Below are 23,362 nucleotides of genomic sequence, written 5' to 3'. Positions count from 1 at the left end.
CAAGATCATTTTAATTTCAACTGAAAGTCCAGATGTGAATCAATGAGTTCCTTTGGGTAGTGATGGTATTTCTTTGGGAGTGTCTGAATAGTCATAGGATCGTATCTTTCATTCAGGTAGGTAGTTTAAATCATTCGATGAATGCCTAAACAGAGTTCAAATAGCGAGGGCAACTCTCTAACCATCTAATGGACAAACTTTGGTCATAAATACACCATGCAGAAGAACCGAAAGCTTGATGTGGGCAGGGAATGTGTCTGTTTACTGTTATACTGTACTCTCCCAAGTGCTTAGTACAGGGCTTTGCACACAGTAAGTACTCACTAAATGCAATTGAATAAACGAACAGGGTGGTTACATATTCAATCAATCAATCAATCAATCGTATTTATTGAGCGCTTACTGTGTGCAGAGCACTGTACTAAGTGCTTGGGAAGTACAAGTTGGCAACATATAGAGACAGTTCCTACCCAACAGTGGGCTCACAGTCTAAAAGGGGGAGACAGAGAACAAAACCAAACATACTAACAAAATAAAATAAATAGAATAGATATGTACAAGTAAAATAAATAAATAAATAAATAGAGTAATAAATATGTACCAACATTTATACATATATACAGGTGCTGTGGGGAAGGGAAGGAGGTAAGATGGGGGATGCAGGGGGGATGAGGGGGAGAGGAAGGAGGGGGCTCAGTCTGGGAAGACCTCCTGGAGGAGGTGAGCTCTCAGTAGGGCCTTGATTCTCCTCAGAATAACTTTCTGCCATTTAAGCGGCATGGCTCAGTGCCGCTGCTGCCCAACACGACTGAGTTTTGACTTGTGGCAGATTTCCTTCCACTCACTAGCCACTGGCCAAGCTAGGAATGGAATGGGTAGGCCTCTGCTTGACTCTCCTTCCCATAGCTGAGACTGGTAGAGGACTGGAAACTCTCCAGGTGTGACCCTGAGAGGGGCCTCACTGTATTGGACACCAGGAAATCCAGTGGTACTGAAAGGGCAGACTGTTCTGAGTCTGAACGAACAGGGATCAATCAATCATCATATTTATTAAGCACTTACTAGATGCTGAACATGGTACTGAGCGCTTAGGAGAGTACAGTACAACAAAGTTCACAGGCATGTTCCCTGCCCACAAGGAGCTTACAATCCTAAAAATGGCTTAAAATAACTGCCAATCGATTCATTCATTCATTCATTCATTCAATCGTATTTATTGAGAGCTTACTGTGTGCAGAGCACTGGACTAATTGCTTGGGAAGTACAAGTTGGCAACATATAGAGATGGTCCCTACGCAGCAACGGGCTCACAGTCTAGAAGGAGGAGACAGGGAACAAAACAAAACATGTGGACAGGTGTCAAGTCATCAGAATAAATAGAAGTGAAGCTAGATCCACATCCTTAACAAAATAAATAGAATACTGGTGCCATCCAGATCTCATTCTATCAATTGATCATATTTATTTGGCACTTGCTGTGAGAAGATCACTGTACTTAGCACTTGGGAGAGCACAATACAACAATCCAACTGACAAATTCCCTGCCCATAACAAGCTCGTGGTCTAGAGGGAAGCTGCTTATTTTGGTGACTGCTCTTTGCCCTGCGATGTCATTTGGCTTCACAGACCTTCCATTCCCTTCTGCCTTATTGTTCAAGGGTTATGGGATGGTGACTTGGACAAGACAACTAATTAGTGTCAGAAGCATAAAAGGCATTTCAAAAAGAAAGAAATGAATGGAGATATAGATGCTGAGAGGGCTGAGAGGAGGTGGCTTTTCATGTCCATTCAATCGCATTTACTGAATGCTTACTGTTTGCAGAGCACTGTACTAAGCACTTGGGAGGCTTCAGTATAACAGTAAACAGACATATTCCCTGCCCACAAGCTTACAGTCTAGATGGGAAGACAGACATTAATGCAAATAAGTAAATTATAGTTACCTTTGAAGGCAGGAGACATAACTCTTGGCAGATTTACAGAAAGGCGTTCCATTCATTCATTCATTCATTCAATGGTATTTATTGAGTGCTTACTGTGTGCAGAGCACTGTACTAAACACTTGGGAAGTACAAGTTGGCAACATAGAGAGACGGTCCCTACTCAACAGTGGGCTCACAGTCTAGAAGGGGGAGACAGAGAACAAAACACAAAACATATTAACAAAATAAAATAAATAGAATAAATATGTACAAATAAAATAGAGTAATAAATACGTACAAACATATATACATATATACAGATGCTGTGGGGAGGGGAAGGAGGTAAGGCAGGGGGGATGGGGAGGGGATTGGATTGTAGTCTCCCAAGCGCTTAGTACAGTGTTCTGTACACAGTAAGCGCTAAATAAATATCATTGATTGATAAACAGGACAACAGGGGCAATTTGTTTAGGTTTCAAAGCAGCATGGTATAGTGGGTAGAGGTCTGGGCTGGGAGTCAGAAGGTCATGGATTCTAATCCTGGCTCTGCCACTTAGCTACTGTATGACCCTGGGCAAGTCAATTATTTGCTAAGCACTTTACTATGAGCCAGGCACTATACTAAGCTCCGGGATGGATACAAGCAAATCAGGTTGGACACAGTCCCTGTCCCACAATGGGCTCATAGTCTCTATCCCCATTTTACAGATGAAGTAACTAAGGCACAGAGAAGTGAAGTGACTTCCCCCTTCTAGACTGTGAGCCTGTTGTTGGGTAGGGACTGTCTCTAAATGTTGCCAAATTGTACTTTCCAAGCACTTAGTACAGTGCTCTTCACACAGTAAGTGCTCAATAAATACAACTGAATGAATGAATAACTTGCCCAAGGTCACACAGCAGACAAGTGGCGGAGGCAGAATTAGAACTCATGACCTTCTGACTCCAGGCCCGTGCTCTAGCCACTATGCCATGTTGCTTGGTACTTAAATGCACCAAGCATTGTTCTGAGAGCTGGTTAGGTAAGGTTGGACACCACATGGGGCTCACAGTCTAAGGCGAGAGAATAGATATTCATCTCCCCATTTTACAGGTGAGGAAACTGAGGGACTTGCCCAGGGTCTCACAGCAGGCAAGTGGTGGAACAGGGATTAAAACCCAGGTCACTTGACTCCAAAGCCTGTGCTCTTTCTACTAGGCAACACATGTTGCCTCTCAACACTCATCACCATCCCCCCCACCCTACCTCCTTCCTCTCCCCACAGCACCTGTATATATGTTTGTACCGATTTATTACTCTATTTATTTTACTTGTACATATTTACTATTCTATTTATTTTGTTAATGATGGGCATTTAGCTTTAATTCTATTTTTTCTGACGTCTTGACACCTGTCCACTGGTTTTGTTGTCTGTCTCCCCCTTCTAGACTCTGAGCCCATTGTTGGGTAGGGACTCTCTCCATATGTTGCCAACTTGTACTTCCCAAGCACTTAGTACAGTGCTCTGCACACAGTAAGCGCTCAATAAATACAATTGAATGAATGAATCTGTAAAATGGGTATTGAGATGGTTAGCCTCGCGTGGGACAGGAATTATGTGCAACATGATTTGCTTGTATCCATCCCAGTGCTTAATATAGTAAGCGCTTTAGAAATACCATTGTTATTATTATTATTTACACATGGCCATAGCTTCTTTGACTTTCAGTCAGTCATTCTGGAATAGATTGCTGAAAGAAGATCTTGGACTCATGCTTACTTCAAATGAACAATCAGGGAGGGGAGAAGGTGTCTACTTCCCCCATTAGGAGCCTTCTGCAGATAAACCAAATTCAAATATATCTTCTGGAGACCCACAAGTTAACGAGAAGTTTTAGTGGGAACCGGGACCGATTTCTCAAGGGTAGTGATTGATGTAGAATCAATCAATCAATCAATCATATTTATTGAGCGCTTACTGTGTGCAGAGCACTGTACTAAGTGCTTGGGAAGTACAAGATGGCAACATATAGAGACAGTCCCTACCCAACAGTGGGCTCACAGTCTAAAAGGGGGAGACAGAGAACAAAACCAAACATACTAACAAAATAAAATAAATAGAATAGATATATACAAGTAAAATAAATAAATAAATAAATAGAGTGATAAGTATGTACAGACATATATACATATATACAGGTGCTGTGGGGAAGGGAAGGAGGTAAGATGGGGGGATGGAGAGGGGGACGAGGAGGAAGAGGAAACATTAGCTCTCTCCTCCTCTCCTCTCTCCAGACTTGGGCTCTGCAACTAGAGACTGAGCCGCTCATCAGTCAATCAATCAATCAATCAATCGTATTTATTGAGCGCTTACTGTGTGCAGAGCAGTGTACTAAGCACGTGGGAAGTACAAGTTGGCAGCATATAGAGACAGTCCCTACCCAACAGTGGGCTCAGTCTAGAAAGGGGAGACAGAGAACAAAACCAAACATATTAACAAAATAAAATAAATAGAATAGATATGTACAAGCAAAATAAATAAATAGAGTAATAAATATGTACAAACATATATACATATATAAAGGTGCTGTGGGGAAGGGAAGGAGTCCCCACGCTAGTCTCGGTTTGGGTTGTTTATCCCCATCAGAGCAGTAGGGAAGTCCATTCATTCTTTCACCATTAATCCCAGAAAAAATTAGGCAAAGGTAAGTGGGTCTGTCACTCCCTGGGACAGAGGGGAAGATGTGATTTTATTTGTTCGCCTCTGACTTCTACAGGATCTGTTCTGTTCCTTCTTGTTGATTCTCCTCAGGGTTCTTTGAAGAACGGGGAGGTAGGGTGGGTTCTGAAAATTCATTTTCCCTTTGGATAGAAGCACTTTAATTCCAGAGCATGTTTTACTTATCTCAGTTTGCCAGATGATCAGTCATGAATTAATAGACAATGGGGAATGCTTTTTCACTTCTGGGGTTGTCTGAGATTATTTTCCTTCTTTTAGATCACTGACTTCAATGGGAAGGCTGGGTCTGCATCTTTATTCTCGCTCTAAATCAAAAATGGGGCTATAAGTAGCTCCACTTGGAAATAACACTGGAGATCACCATTTTGTCAATGAATCCTCATCAATAATAATAATTTAAAAAATGATAATAAAAGATTGTGGTTTTTGTTAAGCACTTACTATGTGCCACACACTGTACTAAGTGCTGGGGTAGATACGAGATAACTGGGTCCCACATGAGGCTCACAGTGTATGTAGGAGGGAGAAAAGATATTATTAATATTAATAATAATGATAGCATTAGCTGCTTCCCCCTCTCAGGGTCACACCTGGAGAGTTTCCAGTACTCTGCCAGTCTTGACTATTCATTCATTCATTCAATATAATTTATTGAGCGCTTACAGGGTGCAGAGACTATGGGAGGGAGAGTCAGGCAGAGGCCTACCCATTCCATTCCTCGCTTGGCAGTGGCTAGCCAGTGAAAGGCAATCTGCTACAAGTCAAAACCCACCAGTGCTGGGTGCTGGGAGTCACGGGTGGATACTATTCTATTTATTTTATTTTGTTAATATGTTTTGTTTTGTTGTCTGTCTCCCCCTTCTAGACTGTGAGCCCGCTGTTGGGTAGGGACCGTCTCTATATGTTGCCAACTTGTACTTCCCAAGCACTCACTACAGTGCTCTGCACACAGTAAGTGCTCAATAAATACGATTGAATGAATGAATGAATGCAAAATTCTGTACCGAGTGCTTGGGAGAGTACAATACAATAAGCATACACATTCCCTGCCCACAAAGAGCTTACAGTCTGGGGATCCGGAGGGGGATAGATATTAATATTAAAAAAAATTACAGATACGGACGTAAGTCCTGTGGGGCTGCAAGGGGGGAAGAACAAAGGGAGCAAGTCAGGGAGATGCACAAGGGAGAGGGAGAAGAGGAAAAGGGGGGCTTAGTCAAGGAAGGCCTCCTGGAGAAGGTGTGTCTTTAATGAGGCTTTGAAAGAGGGGAGAATCATTGTCTGTCAGGAGGAGGGAGGGCATTCCAGGCCAGAGGCAGGACATGGGCCAGGGGTCAGTGGCGAGATAGGTGAGATCAAGGCCTAGTGAGAAGGTCAGCATTAGAGGAGTGAAATATGCAAGAAATTCCTTACGATTTTAATACACCCAACAAACAAAATAAATCTGTCTCTAAGTTTAGTGACTCTTAATAAGCAACCCCATCAGGTCCTCCCTCCCCCCCAACCAACCATTAACGACTAAAACTAATATTTATGGATAATGGCAATTCCGTCTTCTCACTTTTCTCAGAAGCATTTCTGCCCAGGACACTGGAGCACAGCCTGGAGCTGAAATGGCCTGTATAAAAGCAACAGCTACATTACTTACGGGTTTTCCTCAATCCTCGAAGCCCTGTCCAAGCCTTTTATATTATTTGATGCTGCTGTCCTGCAGGGCATAACTCTAACTCCCTCAAATTTTATTTTTTGCTCCGTTAGTGATATAAATGTCAATTTTCCGCAGCTGAAGCTGACTTCGGGAGTCAATGGCAAGGATTATAGTCAGGAGAAAGTAAATCTCGCTGGCTGTCACAAATATGCGGTCAGTAGTAGACAGCAGTAAGTGAAATGTCAGCTCAGTTAAATGCTGTCAGTTAAATGATATCATTTCCTACTGACAGATTCCCAGTTGGAGTTGCTAATGTTAAATTACAGTGTGGCATCTCAGCTTCTAGTATGCTTAATTATCAACCCACATTATACAACTTTGGTGATTCTGGCTCGAATGTTTCACTCCAGGAGTAGTAGGGGAGGTAATAATAATGATGGCATTTGTAAAGTGCTTACTGTGTACTAGACACTATATTAAGCACTCAGTGGACACTTGATCCTCTACCCTTGTCCTGCCTGGGGCTCACCATCTCAATTCCCATTTTACAGATGAGGTAACTGAGGCACAGAGAAGTAAAAGGACATGGCCAAGATCACAGAGCAGACAAAGGGCAGAGCCTGGATTAGAACCCATGACCTTCTGACTCACAGGCCTGTGCTCTTTCCACTATGCCATGCTGCTTTTCTAAAGGAGTGGAAGGAGTAGTAATAATAATAATAATTATGGTATTTGTTAAGTGCTTACTATGAGCCAGGCACTGTACTAAGTTCTGGAGTCGATATAGGTAGGAGAATATTATGAGTAGGAGGCACAGGAAATTTAAGTGACTTCAGTCAATCACATTTATCAAGTACTTACTGTGTGCAGAACACTGTAATAATAATGATGGCATTTGTTAAGTGCTTACTATGTGCCGAGCACTGTTCTAAGCGCTGGGGTAGATACAAGGTAATCAGGTTGTCCCACGTGGGGCTCACAGTCTTAATCCCCATTTTGCAGATGAGGTAACTGAGGCCCAGAAAAGTTAAGTGACTTGCCCAAAGTCACACAACTGATAAGTGGTGGAGCCGGGATTAGAACCCAAGACCTCTGACTCCCAAGCCTGAGCTCTTTCCACTAAGACATGCTGCTTCTCCTTCCTCTCCCCTTCCTCCCCCTCCCCACCATTTTACCTCCTTCCCCTCCCCACAGCACCTGTATATATGTATATATGTTTGTACATATTTATTACTCTATTCATTTATTTATTTTATTTGTACATATTTATTCTATTTATTTTATTTTGTTAATATGTTTTGTTTTGTTCTCTGTCTCCCCCTTCTAGACTGTGAGCCCACTGGTGGGTAGGGACTGTCTCTAAACGTTGCCAACTTGTACTTCCCAAGCGCTTAGTATGGTGCTCTGCACACAGTAAGTGCTCAATAAATGCAATTGAATGATGAATGAATGTTTCTCTGTACTAAGCACATGGTAGAGTATAATGCAACAGAGTTGGCAGACACATTCCCTGTGTCCATAACAAGCCAAGGAAGCACAGCAGAAAAATAGTAGAGGTGGGATTAGAACCCATGTCTTCTGACTCCGAGGCCCGTGCTCTTTTCACTAGGCCACACGCTTCCCAAGCTGCTGTGTCTCTAATCCCTCCCTGATCCTCAAACCTCTCCACCTTCTCTCACGGTCCTTTGGCAGGAGAAATTACAGCACGAAAGTGTTGCGATAAATTGTTTTTTCCACCACCAAAAACGCAAAGACAAACTGATGGAATAATGGCTTGAATTATTTTTTTCTTTCCTACAGTAAAAAGTAATTTCAGGGCATGCTGCTTCTTCGCTCATTAAACCAGAAAAGCCAATTAAAATGAGGATCAAGTAGATCAAACTTCAGTTTCCAAGCGTTGTTTACTCCTAAATTCGCTCCACTCCCTTAGGAAGTCTGAGTGAGAAATGTAATAAAAAATGTAATTAAAATATTTAACACAACCCTCGGCAGGATTTAAAAAGCTGCTCTGCCTTACCAAACAGTTGCCTTATGCCAGCTTTAAAGTGTGGTGGATGATGATTGTTCATTGACCCAGCAAAGAGTTTCTGTTACATGCTCTGCCTGGAAACTTTGTGGTTATAATTATTTCCCTCAGTTATTATCAAGTAAATGAGTAGGAATGACTATAATTAGGGAAGTTCCCCATCATTTCCATTCTTAAATATTTTTCCAACATGAAGAAAAGCATGCCAGTATACCTGGCAATTTCCGTATCTGGTATCTGTCTAGCTAGATGACAGAAATTATTTCAGGTGAGATGCAGCAGGGCTAGAGCACGGGCCTGGAAGACAGAAGGAGCTGGGTTCTAATCCAGACTCTGACACCCTATCTGCTTTGTGACTTTGGGCAAGTCACTTCACTTCTCTGGCCCACAGTTAACTCGTCTGTAAAATGGCAATTAAAAGTGTGAGCCCCATGTGGGATATGGATTGTGGCCACAATGATTTACTTGACCCCACCCCAGCGCTTAGTACAGTCCCTGGCACACAGTAAGGGCTTGGGAGTCAGAGGTCGTGGGTTCTAATGCTGCCTCTGCCACTTGTCAGCTGTGTGACTTTAGCAAGTCTCTTCACTTCTCTGTAACTCAGTTACCTCATCTGTAAAATGGGGATGAAGACTGTAAGCCCCATGTGGGACAACTTGTATGTTGCCAACTTGTACTTCCCAAGCACTTAGTACAGTGCTCTGCACACAGTAAGCACTCAATAAGTATGATTGAATGAATGAATGACCACCTGAGAACCTTGTATCTACTCCAGTGCTTAGAACAGTGCTTGACACATATTAAGCGCTTAACAAATGCCACTATTATTATTATCACAAGGATCTCCTCATTTTCTTTTCTTATTTTATGGTATTGGTTCACTTACTTTGTGCCAAGCACTGCTCTAAACATTGTGGTAGATACAAGTTTATCACATTGTAAACAGTCACTGTCCCACATGGGGCTCACGGTCTGGTTTAGACCGGGAGCCCCAAGTGGTAACTGATTATCCTGGATCGACCCCAGTGCTTATTACAGTGGTTGACACGTATTATAAGCTCTGAACCAATACCACTGTTAAGTTGGAGGGAGGAGGATTTAATCCCCATTTTATAGATGAGGTAACAGACACAGAGAATTGACTTGCCCAAGGTCACACAGCAAACAATTGACACTGTAACACTCCATCAGGAATAACTATAATTAGTGAAGTTCCCCATCATTTCCATTCTTGAACATTTTTCCAACATGAAGAATAGCACATCGGTATACCTGGCGATTTCCGTACCTGGTTTCTGGCTAGCAGGATGATAGAAATTATTTCAGGTGAGAAGAGCTGTCTCCCTCTCAGCCTACACTATACACTGCTAGGCATTTTATCGCTTTGAAGTGTCGCTCATCTCTCAGTGCCTTGCCTCAAATCCCCCAGATGGTTTTCCTAAAGCTCCTCAGGATTAGTTTTAAAGGCTTCCCACCAACTCATCCCATCAGACTTCTTCTGCCACTCCACTCACTCTCTTCATCCCTTCTGACCCAACCCTGTAGCTCTGCCTCATCCTTGACTCTCCCTCCACTGTCCCCTGGCTCTCTAGTCCACCAGCCTGAATTCCATCCCATGATAATAATAATAATAGCATTTGTTAAGCACTTACTATGTGCCAAACACTGTTCTAAGCGCTGGGGTAGATACAAGGTAATCAGGTTGTCCCACGTGGGGCTCACAGTCTCAATTTCCATTTTATAGATGAGGTAATTGAGGAACAGAGAAATTAAGTAATGTGTCCAAAGTCACACAGCTGACAAGTGGCAGAGCCAGGATTAGAACCCACAACCTCTGACTCTCAAGCCCGTCTTCTTACCACTTAATCTCGCTGACATGGCTCTCCCCACTTTCAAGACTCCCCCCAAAACTCCACCTTCTCAATCAATCAATCAATCATATTTGTTGAGCACTTACTGTGTGCAGAGCACTGTACTAAGCACTTGGGAAGTACAAGTTGCCTTTCCCTGATTAACTGCCCACACCCAAGCCATGTGGCCTAGCAAATAGAGGCTAGGAGTCAGAAGGACTTGGGTTCTAATCCCGGCCCCTCCACTCATCTGCTCTGTGGCCTTGGACAAGCCACTTCAGTTCTCAGTGCCTCAGTTCCCTCATTTGTAAAATGAAGATTAAGACTGTGAGCCCTATGTGGAACAGGGACTGTGTCCAACCTGATTATCTTCTATCTACTCCAGCGCTTAGAACAATGTCTGGCACATAGTAAGCATTTAACAAATTCCACAATTAAATACCACAGTCACCCCAGGCACATAAATTCATTAGCCACCACCTCTAGCACTTACTTGTACTACCCCAGCTCTTAGAACAGTGCTTGGCACATAATAAAGCACTTAACAAGTACCATAATCATTTGTTCTAGACTAATCATTTATTCTAGACTGTGAGCCCACTGTTGGGTAGGGAGCTTCTCTATATGTTGCCAACTTGTACTTCCAAAGCGCTTAGTACAGTGCTCTGCACACAGTAAGCGCTCAATAAATACGATTGATTGAATGAATGAATGAATGAATTTATTATTTGCAGGTCCCAGAATTCCTTAAAAAGGAACCAGGATGTAATCCATTATCATCCTAAGAAATGGGGACATGGAGATGGAATTGGAACAACATGATATTTTAATCATTATTATTGCCCTTTATTAAACATTTACTATGGGTAAGGCACTATAGTACTGAGTGTTGGGATAAGTACAAGGAGATCAAATTAAGACCCTGCTTCAGACCTGTAAAGAGCCAATAATCTAAATGGGGAAGAATGCAAAGAATTCTACAGAGAACAGATAGGCTGCAAAATAGGAAAAAATGGAGGCAACCAGGAGCCGATTTTCTAATGGACAAGACATGTAGCGGTCTGGTTTTGCTTAAGGTTTTCAAGAAGAAATAAGCAATGGAAACTCCCAAGTTCACAGACGACACAAAACGCATCTGGGGAGTGAAATATCTATGCTACCTCCCTTCCCCCACCGGTGCTTAGTACAGTGTAATTGTCCAATAAATACTATTAGTACTACGGAAGTGGATCAAGTGCAAGGTAACGCACCGTAGGAAAAATAAGTCAAACTACAGCTGAGGAATGTTGGACTGGAAGCAATCAGACTCAAGGCAGGAAAAACTGCTTCGAATGATCGTTGACTGTTGTTTTAAATCACTGGTTCAGTGTGTATGGGCAGAAAAAGGACATAGGAGGCGAGCAATATCAGGAAAGGAATAGAAAAGAAAAGGCAAGACTTTGCTTTTACATCAAACTTTGATAAGCTTATAGCTTAGAATACTCTGTGTGGTTTGAAGGAATTAATAGAGTTAATAAATCAATTACACTAATCATTAATGTTAATAATTGTGGCATTTGTTAAGGCTTACTATGTGGGGAGTAGGGGAAAAGAGGGTTTGTTTGGGGAAAAACTGGAAAAAGGAGCAAGGACAACCAAAATGATCAGGAGGATGGAGAAAATTCCAGAGGAGATAAACTGACAAGATTGGATTTCTTGATGTGGAAAGAGTGGAGGCTGAAAGGGAATCATGAGTAAAATCTACAAAATCATAATAATCATGTCCAGAAAGGTGAATACAGAATTGTTGTTCACCAAACTCCACAACACCAGGATACCATGAGACCCCGATGCTTTTAAGGTAGGTTCCAAACCAACAAAATACTGGTTCGCATGGCAGATTTTAAGCAAAGATAGATCATTACCAGGACACACAGGATGCTACATTGGCCAAAAAAAATCTCAGCAGGTTCGAGAGAGGTTTGGATAAATTAATGGATGCGGGTCCCATGATGGCTTACTATTAGCAACACTATGAAGGTAGTGGGGCAATTTGGCAATTCTAGAGACTAAATAATCACAGGTGTCAAGGTGGGCAAGAAAATCGGTTTCCTGTTGGCATTTCCTGTTACCATGTTCAAATAGAATTTAGGATTGGATAGTTGGTGTTGTGCTCCAGAATTCCATCACTTATATTCTTATTTTCTTTATTAGCCACTTGTCAAAATTTGGGACAACTGTATCTGAAACCCAGCACTGAAACACCTAAACAATATGATGAAAATTCATGCACATGGTAATATGTGGTGCTTCCTTAATTACAACAGCCTGAGGCAAATTATTCCAATGTATTACTGAAAAATCATACCTAGGTTGAGATTATACTTGCCAAGTTTAATTGGATAGCAAACAAGGCATTTTGGACAAAAATGCCAGCTCATCAATAACCACTGCACTGTAGTTTTTGTTTTTTTAATTGTAATTTTTTAAGCACTTATAGTGTACAAAGCACTGAACTAAATGCTGGGATAGACACAAGCTAATCAGGTTGCACACAAACTCACGCCAGTTCATCAATAACCACTGCACTGCAGTTTTTGCTTTTTTAATTGTAATTTTTTAAGCACTTGCAGTGTAAAAAGCACTGGGATAGACACAAGCTGAGGTAATTGAGGAACAGAGAACTGAAGTGACTTGCCTAAGGTCACACGGCAGACAAATGGCAGAGGAGGGATTAGAATCTAGGTCCTCTGACTCCTAGGCTGGTGGTCTATCCCCTAGGCCCTGATGCTCCCCTAGGTTCTAATTCCAGCTTTACCACTTGTCTGCTGTGTGACCTTGGGCAAGTCATTTTACTTCTCTGGGCTTCAGTTCCCTCATCTGTAAAATGGAAATAAAGACTGTGAGCCCCATGTGGGACAACCTGATAACCTCACATATATCCCAGTGCTTAGAACAGTGCTCGGCACATAGTAAGCGCTTGACAAATACCATCATTATTATTATTATTATTATTATTACAAGCAAATTGGGTTCGATACAGTCCCTGTTACACATGAGGCTCCCAGTCTTAATCCCCATTTTGCAGATGAGATAACTGAGGCACAGAGAAGTGAACTGACTTGTTCAAGGTCACACAGAAAGCGAATGGCAATGTGGCCTAGTTAAAGCAGTGTGGCCTAGTGGATAGAGCATGGGAGTCGGAAAGACAGGGGTTCTAATCCCAGCTTCACCATTTGTCTGCTGAGGGACCTTGGACAAGTCACTTCACTTCTCTGTGCCACAGTTACCTCATCGGTAAAATGGGGATTAAGACTGTGAGCTCTATGGGGGACAGTGATTCTGTCCAACATGATTAACCTCGGTGCTTAGTACTGTGTCTGGCACATTGTAAGCATTTAAAAAATACCATAAAAAAAGAAAAAAAAAAAGCAGCTGCCTGTGCTCTATCCACTAGGACAGGCTGTTTCCCCAAAATGATGGAGGAAACCAGACCATCCTAGGTATTTAACACTGGACACCCCCAAAACCCCACATTAAAAACAGCTAAACTTAAATCATCTCCATTTTAATGGAGACCCTCCCTGGAGGAGAACTCTCCAAGAGAACAGATGACCTCAGGAAACTGAAATATAATTTTGAAGACATCTTAAATCCCCTATGGGGCATGGGCTAAGGCTCTGAGTCTCACTGACGGATGTTTCGGGTGAAATACAAATCTTGATGGAGTCAGGAGATGCGAGTCCTTAGCTGGGGTAGGTCATAGGAGCTATGCATAATGCATGACTCTCTGAACCGGTGGCCTGATTCCCATCTGCTCGCCTGGGAGACGGTTCAACTCTTCAAAGGGAAGACTAATTTTCCTTTCAAACTCACTCAGTCCGAGCCACCGAAGAGACTCAGGTCACGATGGAACGGACAGCAGCCCGGGGCTCCTTCGGCTACCGTTCTCCCCTCATGATTTCATCGGAATCCTCAAAGATGCCACGCCGGCTGTTGAATCTGATCCTGGCCTTTAAAAACCTCATTCGGTGGGGCCCTGCATTCCATGGGAAATAAAGCCATCCCACCTAGGTGGGAACCTGGCACAGAGGAGGGGAAGGGAAACTTTAACGGGAATTCTAAGGAACTTAGGTAGTGTGCTTTGCGTGAACGGAGGGCAGAATGGGAGGCTTGGCTGAGGTGAAAAACGGATTCATTTAGCTCATCTACCAAATGAGGATTAAGACTGTGAGCCTCATGTGGAACAGGGACTGTGCCCAACCTGTTAACCTTGTATCTTCCCCAGCGCTCAGCGTATATTAAGTACTTAACAAATACCACAATTATTATTATTATTGTTATTATTATTGCCCAGGATCACCCAAGCAGCGAATGGTGGAACTGGGATTAAAAAACAGGTCTTTCTGATTCTCAGACTCGTGCTCCCTCCACTAGGCCAGGCCTACACTCTTAGCCTTGTCCCACTATCATGCAATGGATAACCTGGTCAGAGGGAGAGAGAACAAGAGAGTGAGGTTTCATTCATTCATTCAATCAATCGTATTTATGGAGCTTTCCCTGCATGCAAAGCATTGTACCAAGCACTTAGCACTGAATAAATCTGAGACACTCATCACCTTTCCTCTAAAACAATTCCTTTACATCTCCTGCTGATGGAGGGAAATCTGTGAGACACGAGACTTCTGTGATAACGATAACCTGAGATATTGGTCATTCTGGGTACCTGGTACCTGAGCGCCCTAATTAGGAATCCAGTCCTCACCCAGAATGGGAAAGAGGCTAGAAGAAAGGAATTACACATTGCCCGCCACTCCCTCACTCAAATAAATGTGACCAAAATGGAATTCCTAACCTTCCCACCCAAACCTTGCCCTCCCCCTGCTTTTCCATCACTGTAGACAATTCCACTCTCCTCCCTGTCTCGACAACACATAACTTGTTGTCTGACTCAATTCTTTCATTCCACTCAAATACTCAATCTGTCATTAAATCGTGTGGGTTCTATCTTCACAACATTGGTAAAATCCACCCTTTCCTCTCCATCCAAACTACCACACTGATCCAAGCATATATCCTATCCTGGTTTGACTTCTGCATCTATCTCCTCTCTTCCTCCTCCTCCCCATCCCCCGGCCCTACCTCCTTCCCCTCCCCACAGCACCTGTATATATGTTTGTACAGATTTATTACTCTATTTATTTTACTTGTACATATATAATCTTCGATTTCTTTTGTTAATGATGTGCATTAGCTTTAATTCTATTTGTTCTGATGACTTGACACCTGTCAACATGTTTTGTTTTGTTGTCTGTCTCTCCCTTCTAGACTGTGAGCCTGTTGTTGGGTAGGGACTGTCTCTATATGTTGCCGACTTGTACTTCCCAAGCGCTTAGTACATTGCTCTGCACACAGTAAGTGCTCAATAAATATGATTGAATGAATGAATGAATGAATCTCCTCGCTGACCTCCCTCCCTCTTGTTTCTCTCCACTCCAGTCCAAACGTGTCACTTTTCAACAGAAACATTTATTTCATGTCTCCCCAATCCTCAAAAACCTCCAATGGCTGCCCATCCGCTTCTGCGTCAAAGAGAAACTCCTTACCATCGCTTTAAAGCACTCAGCCAGCTCACCACATCCTACCTCATCTCACTAATCTCCTACAACAAACGAGCCCGCACACTCCATTCCTCTAGTGCCAGTTTACTCACTATGCCCTTATCTTGTCTATCTCAGCGCTGACCCCTTTCCCACATCTTCTCCCTAGCTCGGGACTCCTTCCCCCTCCATATATGCCAAACCACCACTCTCCTTACCTTCAATAATAATAATAATAATAATAATAATTGGCATTTGTTAAGAGCTTACTATGTGCAAAGCACTGTTCTAAGCACTGGGGAGGTTACAGGGTGATCAGGTTGCCCCATGTGGGGCTCACAGCCTTCATCCCCATTTTACAGATGAGGTAACTGAGGCTCAGAGAAGTTAAGTGACTTGCCCAAGATCACACAGCAGACATGTGGCGGAGCCGGGATTCAAACCCATGACCTCTGACTCCAAAGCCCGGGCTCTTTCCACTGAGCCATGCTGCTTCTCTGCTTCAAAGCATTATTAAGGTCACATTTCCTCCAAAAGGGCTTCTCCCATTCATTCCCCAAACTCTCATCAACCAGTCAATGATATTTATTGTGCACTTAATGTGTGCAGAACACCATACTGAGCACTTGGGAGAATGCAATATAACAATATTACAGACATGTTCCCTGCCCACAGTAAACTTACAGTCTAGAGGGAAGATTGACACTGTTCACCACTCTTTTCAGGCACATTTGGCTTGTGTCCTACAAACCCACAACCTGGACAGCGTATGAAATGTATTTAGAGAGATACAAGCCTTCAATTTCATTTTCCATCGGAGTAACTATTTCTTTTGCATTTTCATAATAATAATGATGGTATTTGTTTGTGCTTACTATGTGCCAAGCACTGTTCTAAGCACTGGGGGAGATATGAGGTAATCAGGTTGTCCCATGTGGGGCTCACAGTCTTAATCCCTATTTTACAGATGAGGTGACTGAGGCACAGAGAAGTGAAGTGACTTGCCCAAGGTCATGCAGCTGACAAGTGGCCGAGCTGGGGTTAGAACCCACGACCGCTGACTTCGAAGCCCGTGATCCTTTCACTAAGCCACGCTGCTTCTGTGTCTTCCTTCACGTTTTATTTCACCTCAAATTAGTACTCTATGACTTTTAAGGTGCACTATCCAACCAGTGCCGTTGCTATTGTTATAATTAACATTTCTGATTGCCCTGCTTGGCAGCTTGTAAAACCATTTTGAGGGCTGCATTTTATCACTTTGCTTATATATGGCTCCTCCATCCCAACTGCTGTTATAAATTCACCATGACCTTTACTGGAGTTGTTTGAATAGATAAATAGGAAAATGTGACTTTCTGTTGGCAAGCACAGAAATCATTCAGTTTGCCACTGAGTTAATGGAAGTCTTACACTGTGTGAGTGTTGATTTCGGCAGATTATCAAACTGAGTTACTGCAAACTCCTATTAAAAATTCAAAATAAAATGTCAGTGTTGTACAAGTTGCATAAAAGAACTTGAATCTCTCTGTACACAGCACTCCCTGGTGACTTTGACAAATAAAAATGTAGAAGATGAACACACAGATGCTCGGAAATAAACATGGTTATTAGCAAGGCACTGTGGGTAGAAGGTGGTGTTAACCTTTCCAAATTTTACATATTCATCAGAAAAAGGATGGTAGTGTCTACATTAATTTGCCACAGTTCATCACCTGCCTTTCTTCGTTAAAGTGAATAGATAAGCGAGAAAACAATTCCCCTGTTCAGGAGGCATTTACCCACGAAAATAATAATTGTTGTATTTGTTAAATGCTTACTATGTTCCAAACACTGTACAAAGTGCACAATATAAGCAGATCAGACACACTCCCTGTCCCACATGGGGCTCACAGCTTAAGGGGGAGGAAGAACAGCTATCTCACCCCCATTTTACAGATGAGGAAAGTGAGACACGAGGAGTTGAGTGACTTGCCCAAGGTCACAGAGCAAGCAGAGTCCGGGACTAGAATCCAAATCTCCTGACTCCCAGTTCTCTACTCTTTCCCCTAGGAAACCTGGCTTCTCCAATCCTCCTCTTATCCACACTTGGGCTCTTACGATGATGATGGCATTTGTTAAACGCTATGTTCCAGACACTGTACTTTAAAGTCTCCCACTTAGAAATAGCTTAATTTGGGGCATTTCAATTTGAGATTGCCACATATTTTATGCCTAAACTGATTCTGAAGCATGGCTTTAGCCTCTTGTCAAATGCAGCGCCGTGAGTGTGCTTGTGGATGATCACTCATTTTGAAAAGTCTCTTCCCTTCAAAACAGGATTCTGGGGGACTGTCAGCTTGGAGTTCGACGTCTCTATGGTTAAGGACAACCTGACAGTTTGGGTGTCAGTTGAATTTAAGTCAGATTCACAGCTCCACTGAGAAGCAGACTCCGCGAGGCAGGGCGTGAGAGCCGGCGTCGAGCCTCCTGTCAGGTCATTCGAAGAGGGGCCCGATTTAGGTCGGTCGGCGGCTTCAGCAAGCCCGAGGCCACGCGACGCTTCGCTGGTTGGATGGACCATGACAGATGTGTTTGGCCACCTCCCCGCGCTGGGGCTGTTGTGAGTGCCGTGGGAAACTATGTCCACCCTGTGCAGAATGCTCCACGCTTACTATGTGCCAAGCACTGTTCTAAGCACAGGGTTTCGTTCCAGCTTCCTGCAGCTGGCGACCGCAAAGAGCTCCTCCACGGGTCCCCGGCCCTGGCCAACTCCAACCGGGCGGCCCTGACCCGCGTCCACCATACGCCTACGCCCGCCTCTACCCAGTGCTTCTCGTGCAAGAGGATGGCTCCACCATCCACATCCACTACCGGGAGCCCCAGCACCTGCTGGCCATGCCGGTCGACATGGACACGCTGTCCCCGGAGGAGAGGAAGGCCAGGCTGCGGAGGCAGAACTCCAAGCTGGCCGTGAAGAAGGAGGAGGAGGAGCCCGAGGTCCTGGACGACTTCAAGCTGGACCGCTACCAAAAGTTCTGGAAGAAGAAATGGACCTGAGGCGGGGGCCAGCTGGCCCTCCTTCCCCACCCAGGTTGGCGCACGTCTAGCAACAAATACGGGGGCCCTGGGAGCCGGGGGTGGGCGAGCCCCGGCTCTTCACGTCTCCATCATCATCGTCACCACTGGCAGTATCTACTGAGCGCCCCCCCGTGTGCTGAACGTGGGGCACAGGATGGCCAAGTCGGAAGATCCAGTCCCCATCTTTCATTCAGTGGTATTTTATTGAGCCACTAAATAAATAAATAGACTTATTTATCTCTAGACTGTGAGCCCACTGTTGGGTAGGGACCGTCTCTATATGTTTTACTTGTACATATCTATTCTATTCATTTTATTTTGTTAATGTTTGGTTTTGTTCTCTGTCTCCCCCTTCTAGACTGTGAGCCCACTGTTGGGTAGGGACCGTCTCTATCTGTTGCCAACTTGGACTTCCCAAGCGCTTAGTACAGTGCTCTGCACACAGTAAGCGCTCAATAAATACGATTCATTGATTGAAGTCTTAATTTTGCATAGCTATACTGTTGCTTTCTTGCCAAGGAATGCATTTTCTTTTCTGTTTGTGCTTTCCAATTGACATATGAAAAAAGTGACAGAGAGAGAAATCCCAAAGACTCAGTGTGTGTGAACTCTCTCTTTAAGGAATTAGACATTTTGCATTGGAAGACTGTACACTTTGTTCATTCCTTTTGACTCCACCATACGCCTTGCCCAAGAAGCTCCGTATCAATTTGGTCTTCCCTCATCTTTCAATCCCCACATTCAACCTGTTGTGGCCTAGTGGAAAGCACACTGGCCCAGGAGCCGGAGGACGTGGGTTTGAATCTTGGCTCTGACACTTGTCTGCTGTGACCTTCGGTAAGTCACTTAACTTCCCGTATGCCTCAGTTTCCTCAGTTATAAAATTGGGATTAAATCATACTCCTTCTTAGACAGCCCCACATGGGACAGGGTCTGTGTCCACTACGATTAACTTGAATCTACCCCAGTGCTCCGAACGGTGCTTGGCACATAGAAAGCACTTAACAAATACAATTATTATTGTTATTATCATCATTATAGCCGAAAATCCCACTAGTTCTTCCTCCACATCTTGCCTTATGCTGTTGAGTGGTTCCCGACCCGCAGTGACTTCATGGACGCATTTCTCCCAGAATGCCCCACATCCACCTGCAATTGCTCTGGTAGTGGATCCGTAGAGTTTTCTTAGTAAAAAACATGGAAGTAGTTTACCACTGCCTTCTTCCGCGTGTTAAATTTGAGTCTCTATCCTTGACTCTCTCCCATGCTGCTGCTGCCCATATCTATTTCTTCCTCTCCACTCAAACAGCAACCACCACAGTCTAAACTCTGGTCATACCATGAGCCAGATGAATGCAATGATCCGTAGTGAATCCGTAGAGTTTTCTTGGTAAAAAATACGGAAGTGGCTTACCACCGCCTTCTTCCGCGTGTTAAATTTGAGTCTCTATCCTTGACTCTCTCCCATGCTGCTGCTGCCCATATCTATTTCTTCCTCTCCACTCAAAGAGCAACCACCGCAGTCCAAACTCCGGTCATACCATGAGCCAGATTAATGCAATAGCCGTCTTGTCCATCTCCCCACGCCCAGGCTCTGGCTCCTCCAATCTATACTGTACGCTGCTTTATGGACCAGATCCTTAAAGCACAGCTCAGCTTCACACCTCTCCTTCAACTCTTCCATTGGATTCTTGCGTCCTTCAAGGAAAAACACCTCACTCACATCCTCAAGGCACTCCACCCCATTCACCCCCTCTTACATAGCTGCTTTTTTCACCTGCTACTCCTCAGTTCACTCTCTCTCTTCCTCTTAGGGTACATTTTAAACAACACCAGTAATAATAGTAATAACAACCCAGCCCGCTCACTTTGCTTAACTAACGCAGACCTACTCACTGTACTTTGATCTCATATCTCTCACTACCCACATCTTCCCTCTGTCCCGGAACTCTTTCCCCCTCATATCCAACATTTATTCATTTGATCTTATTTCTTGAGTGCTTACTGTGTGCAGAGCACTGTACTAAGCGCTTGGGAGAGCACAATTCAATAATAAACAGAAACATGCCAAGGTCAGTTGGAGATCAAGTGCTGGGGTCATGGAACAAAATGGCAGGGAAGAGGCAGACACTGGGAGTTGCATGGTGAAGGGCTGATTAAGGATACCCTCCAGACAGCTTGGCTCAGTGGAAAGAGCCCGGGCTTTGGAGTCAGAGGTCAGGGATTCAAATCCCAGCTCTGCCAATTGCCAGCTGGGTGGCTTTGGACAAGTCACTTCACTTCTTTGTGCCTCAGTTCCCTCCTCTGTAAAATGGGGATGAAGACTGTGAGCCCCCCCGCGGGACAACCTGATCACCTTGGAACCTCCCCAGCACTTAGAACAGTGCTTTGCACATAGTAAGCGCTTAATAAATGCTATCATTATTATTATTATTATAATCCCCAAACCTGAAGCCCAAACACGACATCTACATAGCCAGACCCAAAAGCAGCATGGCCTAGTGGATACAACTCGCGCTTGGGAGTTAGTGGGCCTGACTTCTAATCCTGGCTCTGCCACTTGTCTGCGGTATGACCTTGGGCAAGTCACTTCACTTCTCTGTGACTCAGTTACCTCATCTATAAAATGGAGATTAAGACTGTGAGTTCTAGGTGGGACAGAGATTGTATCCAACCCTAATACCTCGTATCTATCCCAGTGCTTAGTACAGTGCCTGGCACAGAGTAAACGATTAACGAATGCCATTTAAAAGAAACAAAAGAATCCCAGATCATTCCAAGTGATGGCAACCACCCCACCATTTGACAGACCAGTCTTGGTTAGAGAAAGTAGAGAGCAGCATCTGAGCGGAAAGTTTTTCAATATCATTTGAGGGCTGATGGGGCTCTGGACTGCCTCCACTCTTATCATTGTGGGTGATTTCTGAGTGCATTAAGCCAGGCTATCAGACCCATCCCAGGAAATTGAGGAAGTATTTTCCCTGCCTGGCTGACTCCAGAGCTTCAGGAGACCAGGTGGTGTTCCAAAGACATTCACGCTACGAGAGACTTTCAGCATTAATAGCCAGTCCTTAATTTCATCCCATTTGAGATGTGCCTCGCCCATCTCGGCCCACCACTTTAGACCCTTTCAGGTAATTTTTTAATCTGGTAAAGATCTTTGAAAATGTCACTTTTGATATTCCTCTTGGAAGATTTCTCATGTATCATGACCTGTTCATTTAAAAGCCCCAAATAGGACTTGTGCTGCTTTCCATAATTGCCGTTCGATCCTGGAACTTTGCATGCTCACCCATTTTATCTAATTAAAGGATAAAATTGAAGATGTCAATTAAGGAGGATATGAGTTTCTCTTCATCCTTCCAACTACTGCCTCCCCTCCTTCTTAGAGGAAGGGCTGGCCTGATTTTCTTCCTCTCATTTCTTCATTTTCTAGTTCTGAACAGCATTTTTTGAGTCTTTTCAGGAAAGTGGAAATGAAAATGTTAATCAAACCGTATTGAGTTTTTAGTAAAGTAAGTTACATAGGCAAACTGTTGCTTGTGGAAACAATTTGGAAGCTGTGGCATCAGTGGTATTTATTGACTGCTTACTGTGAGCAGAGCATTGTACTAGGAAAGACAGTACAATCAATCAGATTTATTGAGGACTTACTATATGCAGACCACTGTACTAAACGCTCAAGAGAGCACAATATAACTATAAAGCTGACAACACAGTCCCTACACACAAGAAACTTACAGTCTACAAGGGGAGACAGGCATATTATTTTTGGTATTAGTTCATTGCTTATGATATGTTAAATACTGTTCTAAATATTGGGAAAGCAATGTGGCCTGGTGGATAGAACATGGGCCTGGAAATCAGAAGAACCTAGGTTCTAATACGGGCTCTGTCACATGTCTGCTGTGTGACCTTGAGCAAGTCACTTCACTTCTCTGTGCCTCAGTTCTCTCACCTGTAAGATGGGTATTAAGACTGTGAGCACTATGCGGGACACGGGCTGTTTCCAACCCGATTAGCTTGTGTCTACCCCAGGGCTCAGACCAGTGCCTGGCACACAGTAAACACTTGATAAATACCATCATCATTATTAGGGAAGATACAACTTAATTAGGTTGGACAGAATTCCTGACCTACATAGGGTTCACAGTCTAAATAGGAGAAAGAACAGGTATTGAATCCCCACTTTGCAGGTGAGCAAACGGAGGCATTGAAGTCATTCACAGATAGAGGAAATAATAAAGTATAAGGATAGCTCCATAAATGCTGCAGGATTGAGGTATCAAAGTGTATAAGAGTTGAGTGGTCACTGGGGAATTGCCCAGCTTGATATATGACAGATATAGCCAATAATTTAAAAAATGTCTCCACCACTTGTTCCTGTGTGATTTGGGGGCAAGTCACTTCACTTCTCTGTGCCTCAGTTACCTCATCTGTAGAATGGGGATTGAGATGTTGAGCCCCATGTAGGAGAGGGATTGGGTCGAGCCCCTCATCCCCCTCTCCATCTGCCCCATCTTACCTCCTTCCCTTCCCCACAGTACCTGTATATATGTATAT

At 43.7% G+C, this 23,362-nt stretch overlaps 1 non-coding gene across 1 annotated transcript; it reads right to left on the bottom strand.

Annotated features, from left to right (window-relative positions):
- Window positions 1-818: 818 nt before the first annotated feature.
- On the bottom strand, window positions 819-956 carry LOC119944840. The gene has a single exon (XR_005455988.1). It is a non-coding gene; the product is annotated as a small nucleolar RNA SNORA7 (small nucleolar RNA).
- Between the last annotated feature and the right edge of the window lie 22,406 nt (window positions 957-23,362).

Source organism: Tachyglossus aculeatus, chromosome 23 (genome assembly GCF_015852505.1).
Source record: "Tachyglossus aculeatus isolate mTacAcu1 chromosome 23, mTacAcu1.pri, whole genome shotgun sequence".
Lineage (NCBI taxonomy): Eukaryota > Metazoa > Chordata > Mammalia > Monotremata > Tachyglossidae > Tachyglossus > Tachyglossus aculeatus.
Note: the sequence above shows the minus strand (reverse complement) of the source record. Positions and strands in the feature narration are given on the sequence as shown.